This window comes from Equus quagga, chromosome 21 (genome assembly GCF_021613505.1).
Source record: "Equus quagga isolate Etosha38 chromosome 21, UCLA_HA_Equagga_1.0, whole genome shotgun sequence".
NCBI lineage: Eukaryota > Metazoa > Chordata > Mammalia > Perissodactyla > Equidae > Equus > Equus quagga.
In genome coordinates this window covers 15,520,148-15,529,164 of record NC_060287.1, presented here as the reverse complement: position 1 = coordinate 15,529,164, position 9,017 = coordinate 15,520,148, and the positions used below count along the sequence as shown (strand labels likewise).

At 41.1% G+C, this 9,017-nt stretch overlaps 1 pseudogene; it reads right to left on the bottom strand.

The window, feature by feature from the left end:
* Positions 1-2,008: 2,008 nt before the first annotated feature.
* On the bottom strand, positions 2,009-3,603 carry LOC124231531 (acylpyruvase FAHD1, mitochondrial-like; annotated as a pseudogene).
* Between the last annotated feature and the right edge of the window lie 5,414 nt (positions 3,604-9,017).

Sequence of the window (9,017 nt, the reverse complement as noted above, 5' to 3'; positions counted from 1 at the left end):
ATAGTGTTTACCGAAACAGATAGACTGCATGCCCATTAGATCATCTATGCAAACATAATATCTCTCTGGGCAAACGATTTTGACTCCTTAAGTTCAAAGAAAAATTAGCTCACGGGTCAGAAAAAGTAGGTCATGAACCTAATTGAAAAATTAGCTCACAGGCCAGTAGATCAAATACAAGACCAAATATTTCCATTTATTGCATGATTAATATTGCTATCTCATTTTGTGATATATTTACGTGTAATCTTCTGTCACAGACTTTAGTCATTTATATAACTTAAGCACAATTTCTTTTGGGCACTAAGCCACATCAACCATCAAGTTCTGGAATTTCTGATGAAGTTTTCCTGACAGTGAGAAATTTCAACTTTAGAAATAAGTAATTACTTGATATAAAATCTTGGTACCAAAGTGTTCCTTTTTTTTTTTTTCTCATCACTTTCTTCTGTCGTTTCTTCCTGCCTCATGTATTGCATACAAAGTAGAGAGCATGGACAAGCGTACAATTAACTGTAACACAAATGGGCCCTGTCTTATTCGTAACTTTTTGATGAGAGTGAAGAACTGAGGACTGAAGAGTTATGTATTTAAACCCAGAGAGAGATATTTCTGTTCATAAAATGCCAATCTTAATTTACTACATAGCTGTCTCATACTTTTTAATAGCTGTATGAATATATTTGATGTTATTCAAATATTCATAACATAGAAGAAATAAGCTCTACATTAAGTTCCTAGGATGTTTAGACACAGCATCTCCTTTAGCCAGTATTAGGCAAGGTCTCAAGCTACCGACAGCACAACAGACCTGTAGACTTAAGATTTCCCGCTTCTCTTTTTTGCCTTTGGGGAACATACTCTAACAGCCTCTTTTCTGTGCTTATCCTATTTTTTCTCCTCTGAAGAATTCCGTATCACTGATTGTCGTCTCTTTAGAATTATTTCCTCCTCTGCTAGTTTTTCTGCAACCCTGGGATCTGCACTATCTTTCAATCTGTTTAGTCCTTGTTTCTTCTAGTAATGTCTCCCTCTCTATCCTTTAAAGATGGTTGTTACCCACGGTTCTGCCTTTTCCCCCATTTTATGTTACTCTCCACTTTCTGCCTTGACTGCTTCATCCCCTTCCATGACTCCGGTGTGATCCATATGCCCATGACTTTCAAATCTGTCTTTAGATATAGTGGGCCATCTCGACAAGAATGCCCTACAGGCTTCTCACATTCTACCCCAAATTGGGTCACTATGTATATGGTGATGTTCAGTTTGAGTAGTCACAAACTGGGAAGCAGAAATATGTAACTTTATGTCCTATAATACCTCATTTTTTCCTAAAAGATAGCATATTTGTTTGGAAGACAATTATTTCAAAATTATCTCCCAAACTCAGACTCTATGGGCCAGAGTACACACCGGAAGTAAATGAGCAAGGCCTTAATTAACTGTTCACTTATTAAATAAAATTTTTAATTAACTGATTATGTGGAGTAGTTTTTTTCCACATTTCTGTAATAAGAACCATTTGGAGTACCGTAGGCTGTCTCCACTAATTAATAGAGTGGGCCTGGTGTGGGCCAGTAACTTGGAAATTTTTATTTGTACGAATATCTCCAGATGATTTTCCTGGTCAAGCAAATTTGGGAAACACTGATTTGAAACATACTCTTCAGCTTCCTTTGCAGATTTTAAGTCTTGAATGAGCCATGGAAAAGTCTTATCCAGTCCAGTTTTAGGAAAGTCAAGTCAGTTTTCTGAACATTTGGTTTGATAAATTCTCTTCGGAAGCGTCACAAATACTTTACTCTGGTTTCTTCACTTTCTGGCCCTGCTCTTCTGGATCACGTTTTCCTTGGAGGATCCATCTTCCTTGAGTTGACCACAGCAATCTAATCAAATCTCTTAAAAAAACTGGTTTCTCATCAAAGGATTGTCATATTAAATAACCTTTGTTTGCTTCTGTCTTGCTCCCTTCGCTCTTGAAACAAGAATTGGAATGCTTTGTATAGACTCAATACTCCGGCCTTCCCACCCTAAGTCTCATATTGATGACCCCGGTGTATGCCAGCCTGAATCTCCTGGCTTTCTTTAACAGGTCCAACTCCCTTTGGCATCCAAGTTAAGATAACATCTCCTTCTTTCAAGGTCATTATCTTACAAACGTAGCTAATGATGTAGGGGATGGAAAAAATCGTGGAGGATGTCACACCCTCCTGTCTGAGTTGGTGTTGACCTCTAGCCAGAGCTTCAGGCCTCTTCAGTTTGGGCACGAATGCGCCACAGGGCAGAAGACCATGAAGCTCTTGGCAAGAGTCCAGGCCAGTCCCTTCTTGCACTCGTCCTGCACGTCTCCGGCGTTCATGTCCAGGCATAGGGCATATCTGGCCACCTAGTCCATGGCCACGGCTTCTGGGAAGGCGTGGCTGCACTTGCCTATCAGCAAGCTGGAGCTCGCGGTGCAGGATGCTGCTGTAGATGAGCCCTCAGGCGCGCACATGACGGACAGCTTCAAGAAGATCACCCACTAACCTCACCACTGCTCCCAGCAACTCCCTGGCGTGGTCTGCGTAGTTGTTGCCCACGCACGCGCACGCACACACGCACACGCATGCGCACACGATATTCTTCGCCCACGCCCAGTTGCCTTACAGCCGCCTGGGGCCCGCCAGGGAGCTTGCCAGCGGCTGCTGGCGTCACGTGGTCTTTGCCGACCTGGTCACCAGACGCCTACGGCTGCCGGGAGAGGACGACTACCTTGGAGCGCTGTCTCCACAGCAACGGCCCTTTCCGCTTTGTGCCTCTGTGCTCAGCCAGGTGTGAGGGAGTCGGCTGGAAGCTGCCTGGGGACTGCTGGCCTGGTCCCAGGAGAGGGGCACAGGCTCTGTAATAGCTCGTTTTGTTCTCAGGTTTGCTAAGTAGATATCAAGATCTGCTCCCTCTTAAACATGTACATGGGTCTGTTCTGAATCTTAGTCTTATATTTTATTCATAATTTCTCAGTCTCTCAAATTTTCCTTTCACTCTCAAGGATTGTCTTCTCTCCTGCCTCCTTCCCCAGAGGGCACTTGGGTGCAGAAAGAAGATTTTATAGCTTGGTGGCCTTGGGGGAGGGGCATCTGGCCCGTGGCTGTTCTCCACTCCGTCTCCCTGGTGTCCAGCCCACCTCACCTGGTCTTTGGTACCAGTCTCTGCCTTTGGCAGGGTAGACTGGCCCACCTGGGCTATCAAGTGTCCTGAGCTGGCCTGTACTGAGGTGTGAATTGTCCTGCTATGTTTTTTGTTTGTTTGTTTGTTTTGCTTGAGGAAGATTAGTCCTGAGCTAAGTCCTGCCAATCTTCCTCTATGTTGTATGTAGGTCACCCATGCAGCATGGCTGATGAGTGGTGTAGGTCTGCACCCTGGATCTGAGCCTGAATCCCCGCCGCATAAGCAGAGCACCAAACTTAACCACTACTCAACAGCAATGCCCCTGCCCCAATTATGTTTTTAGAGTGTGTTCTCTTGATGACTTCTTTTCTCACCACTGCCTCTAATTACGTAGTTGCCTTTGCAAAATTCTAAGCTTCTTCAGTGGCCTACCTTTCTGTACATGTCCTGCAGGGCCATACTCACCTTGTGTGGCTGCCCACAGGCTCTTCTGCATAGGCACCTCCCTCCCTAATTGTCACTTTACAGTACTCATGTCACGCTGGAAATTGCGCCACTCTCTCTATCGAGTTTCTTTAACTGGTCGAAGATTCCTCAGAATAGAGCCAGGGAAGAATCAGCTCCAAGACTTTTAGATCTGCCTTTTCCCTCCCCACCCCCAATGTATCCAAGTGTGTTTCTATCACTCCCACTCTCCCCAGCGGTCTCAATTCCAGGATACCTGTCTTGGTATGTTAGTCAGGGTCTTGGAAGAACCAGAGATACCATATTCAAATTGGGTGACTTCAGAAGAGTTTAATAGAGGGACTGTTTACTAAGGCCTGGGGAAACTCCAAGGGACACTGTGGGACTCCAACCAGAAACAGCAGGATGGCCAGCGACAGTTGGGGGTCTTTGGTGGATGCAGACAGCCTGTGACAATCCCACAAGAAAAGAGAGAGTAAGTATCTTGAACCCCTCTCCTCCGTTTGATCTTTTCTAGGTGCTCCTCACTGGCTGGATTGAACAAGAAGCCAGAGGGAGAGGAGCCTGTTAACACAGCCCATCCGTTGATAGAATCTACCCAGTCTCCTGGGCCGTGGAGCAGGTGGAGAAGGGATCTGAATGGGCAAGTGGAAGATACCCAGCAGCCTCAGCTTCCTGGCAATTTGGGAAAAGGTACAGAGAAAATTCTGCGTATATGTATGTGTGTGTGTGTAAGAGAGAGAGAAACAACTACATTTTTTTAAAAACTTTTTTCTTCCAACATTATCTAGGTGCTTCATTACTCAGGTAAGATGTCCTTGATTTCTCCCTCCTTTCCTCTCTCTCGTTTTATGATAGCCGGTAATGACACTTAACAGTTAGTGAGTTCTTCCTGTGTTCCAGAATGGTGCTGAGTACTTTACATGCATTATGTCAAGTACAGTCTTATGTGGGAGACGCTATTTAACTGACAGGCAACTGAGGCTTAGAGGAGTCAGTTTCCCTGTGGTACTACAATGGTAGAACAAGATAGAAACCCTGGAAGTCTAGTTTCAAAGCCTGCTTTATTGACCTCCACTGTGTATTGCAGTCAGCCAAATTGCCAAGTCCATGTTTTGACTTTGTCACCCTTTCTTATTATCACCTGGGCTTAAGCAAAGTCTTCCTAATGGATGTTCATATTCCTTCTTTTTGATGTCCCTAATCCATACTCCTTATTGCTGTTGAGTTTTACGCTTCTAAAACAAGCAAGCAAAAAACTAATCATGTTACTCTTTGCTTCAATCCTCTTTTTAGTTACCTTTTGATAATAGGATAAGGGTATGTGCCATATGAAACTCACCATCATCTGGGACTATTCTTTATTGGTTCCATTGGTACCTTATTGGTTCCACTTTTTTTTTTTTTTTTTTTGGCAAACTTTCTCTCTGTGTATGCTCACCAGCATCCTTTTCTTTAATGCTTCGGACTTTTTGTAATTTCCTGAAAATATTGTATTATTTTGTGTCTCTTTTATTCATTTATATTTTTGCCTGAATACTCAATCTATCACCACCATCTTTCACGGTTAGTTTCCTATACATTCTTCAGGACTCTGAATGTTATCCCCGCGGTGATGCTTTTCCTAATTTTTCCCCCTGAGAGAGTTAGTGGCTTTTTCCTCAGTGCATCTGTAGCACATTTGACATGCTTTTGCTCTAAGTTCTATTAATTCATTTTGTAATTACAGTGGAATTGCGTCAGATGGGCATTTAACTTACACAAATTCAACTACGTCTATTTGCCATTGAGAGGAATAACTTAAAAGTTGAGGCAAAAGTGTGGACTTCAGGCCGTGGGTGTACTGGAATCTGAAACAGGCTATACATGCCTAAAGAAAGAGAGTTTTAAATTATGTTGAGGATTTTCTCTTTTCCGTCTTTGGCAAAGAAGGGAAAAGCATTTATGCTGCTGGGCAGGTGGATGATGATGGCTTCGTAAAAGTAGTGTAGGAATAATTATTGTACTGAGAACAATTCAGAAATTTTGATTGGAAGAGTTATAGAAAGAGTTAAAAATTGTCTCCCTAAGACGAAAATGATTCTAAGAAATAGGAGAGCTAGCAAGTCGATATTTTCATAAATTTGTTAAAGCTTTTCAAGTTGTAAAACATGCTGTAGTTTCTGAATATGATCTCTCTAAGGAGATAGATGCTTTACATGATTGAATATATAGCACACTTATATACACATGTTACAGAATAAGGTTGTATATATAAAACCATGTGTGCTGTATTTTACAGAGAATTGAGGGATTTTTATGGGTTACTTTGTAGTACACAATTTTGACTTATGCTGTAACTTTAGAATTAATAAATCTAGTATACAAGTTGATATGTTAGTCTCTACTTTCTCTATTTCCCAATCTCCAAGCCCCACTAAACCTACTGTTCTCAACTGGGGAATAGCATATCCTTGGCTGGGGGGAGCATATATCAGAATCTCAAAGTGGAGACTTTTCAGATACAAGGACCATGATTTCTCAAATATTCTAATAGATATACCCTTGGAGAGTGGGAGAATGTTCACAGAATTCATCGACTGTAAAGAGACGTGTTACTGATGGAATAGTTGTTTTACGTGTAAATTGTATATTGTAAGAAAGAAAAAACTGATGCTACCACTCAGGATCATGCGACTGTGTGGGGACTGTAGCTTGTCCTTTGTAATTCTTTTTCTCAGCACCAATCATGGTACCTAGCACAGAAGAAATATTCAGTAAGTGTTTATTAATTGATATTCTTTGGATCTATTTTTGTATTAGGGAAACAAACCCAAAGTTAGGATGTGTTTCCACAGTGTGATGGTTGATTTTATGTGTCAACTCGACTAGCTAAGGGATGCCCAAATAGCTGGTAAAACATTATTTCTGGTTGTATCTGTGAGTGTGCTTCTGGAAGAGATGAGCATTTCAATTAGTAGATTGAGTAAAGATCCTCCCTCACCAATGTGAGGGCTCAATCTGTAGATGGCTGACTAGAACAAAAAGATGGAGGAAGACCAAATTCTCTCTCTGTCTTTTGGAGCTGGGACTTCCACCTTCTCCTGTGCTTGGACATCGGAGCTCCTGGTTCTCAGGTCTTTGGACTCTGGGACTTACACTAGTCGTGTCCCCCCACCCCCCATCCCTGGCTCCCTTGGGCCTTTGGTCTCAGACTGAATTACACCACAGGCTTTCTTGGTTCTCTAGCTTACAGATGGCCGATTTTGGGACTTATTGGCTTCCATAGCTGCTGTAGTCAATTCCTGTGATAAATGTCCTCTTATATATCTATGTCCTATTGGTTCCGTTTCTTTGGAGGACTCTAATAAACACAGTTTGCTTAGTTGAACGTGTTCTCTAAATTGGGCTCATGACTATTGGAACTCCTCTCTCAGCAGATTATCCTTACTTAAAGAATCTGATTGCTTATTTAATTGGAGAAGAGGAGTGTCTTCAGAATGTTGGCTAAAACTTGCCTTTTCTTTGCTCTTTCTTTTGCAGAATTTGTCTATTTACAACTCGTCTTTTTTTAAAGAAAATTTGTTTACTTTCCTTTTAAAATTGTTTTCCCCTCCTGTTTCCAGAGCTCTGGCTGGCTGACTAAAAGGAATGGTGGCCCTGCTTCTGCTCATCCTTTTCCATTCTTTAGAAACAGCTACATGATGTGATTCTCTAGTCTTCTTTGGGGGTAATCTCCATGATCAGGCTTTCTCTTCTAATCTCTAATGATCTTGGTGGTCATCCTGGGAACCCTGTCCACATTTTCCATGTCAGCCTTTGGTTCTGGTCTAGATGGGTATTAAGGTTGTGGGGCAATTATACACTCTAATGGCTACTCTGTAGCTATCATGTTGTAGAACTTGCTTTAAAAATCTATCAAGTTCTATCATTTCTAATCGATTTTTCTCACTTATTTTCCCACCTACAAATCTTCTATTTCTGTTAAAATACATCTTATTTCAATCGATATATACAACTTATTTTATACCTGTAAACATGCATATCAGAAATGAATATCATTTCTCATATGATATGCAGTCCAAAAGCAGCAAACTCAATTACTCTGACGGTCAGTCAGGGAACAATAGTGTGCGAAGCTGCCAGACATGAGAAAATAGAGTGACGTTGGGTCTTTGGAAAGAAGAGTGTGTGCTTTGCCTTAAGGTATTAAAATTTAACTTAAAAACCAAAACACTTTGCAAAAATCAGTTTAAAAATTGCCTACAGGCCTGATTCAGTCCTTGATTTAAGCAACTGATGAAACCATCAATAACATGGACCCTGTGTTGATCCTTTTGTTCATTTATTCATTTATCAAACGTTGAGTGCTGCAGAGTTCCTAGTGCACATTTAAAATGCTGTGCCTCCGAATACGAATACTAACAGTAATGCTGATACTAAGAATTTGTCTCTGGCTCTCAGGTTCTCTGGATCTAGTAAAACAGGCAAAAAAATAAGTGCCTGATTATAGAACTATGTGACCCATGCAATGAACTGGCGAGTTTCCAGGGAGCTTGGGAACTTAGGATCGGGGGTGGATGACACTTGAGGAGTCAATGCTTAGCAGGAGAGGTAACCTCTTGCTTAAATCTCAGAAAATAAATTTCTGGATGTGGGAATGTGGGGAAGAGAAGTTTGGGAAAGATAGGCAGGAAACAGATTTTGAAAATCAGTAGTTCAACCAGTGTTTTCTTTTTTTTTCTAGAGGTTTATATGTTTAGAAACATTTGTTACATCCATTAAGGTTGGTAAAATTTAAAAAGTATTCCTCATAATACTGAGGATAGTTCATTCTAGGTCACATTATTCTAAGGATTTTTAAAACAGAATTGTTGTTCTATAACTATTCATAATTAAGGTTAAAGACTGGTCTTTCTGGAATACCAGGAAATGCTGACTAGTGGGCTAAGGGAAAAAAAGTGGAGTGATGCATCCCGCGTACTTTTTCGGAGTTTCAGAATGCACATTTACACGCTAAATGCCCTTTTCTGTTCTTAGAACTATTAACATTCTGTGAACAGTGTTCTGTGGCACAGCAACTTATAAGGTGCTGATCTGCCCTATAACAATACAATTATTGAAAAGTTAAGGCCGTTCAGGGATATTTGGGCTGTCCTGGCCCGAACAATAGTCCACTTTTAGTGCTTTCTTTTTCTTCTGCTATTAACAAAAACTTATTGAGCACTTTACCAGTTCATTCTACCACTGAATTAACCTTTTATTGCAGAGGTTTAATTCAATAGTTTTTGAAATGATACAGCCCTCATATGTTATAAATAAAGGCAAATGAAAGGTATTTGCAAAGATTACATAATAGTACTACAATAATGATCAATTGTCTTCCAGCGGTACTTGAAGGCAGGTTCAGGTGATATCTTAGTGTTCCA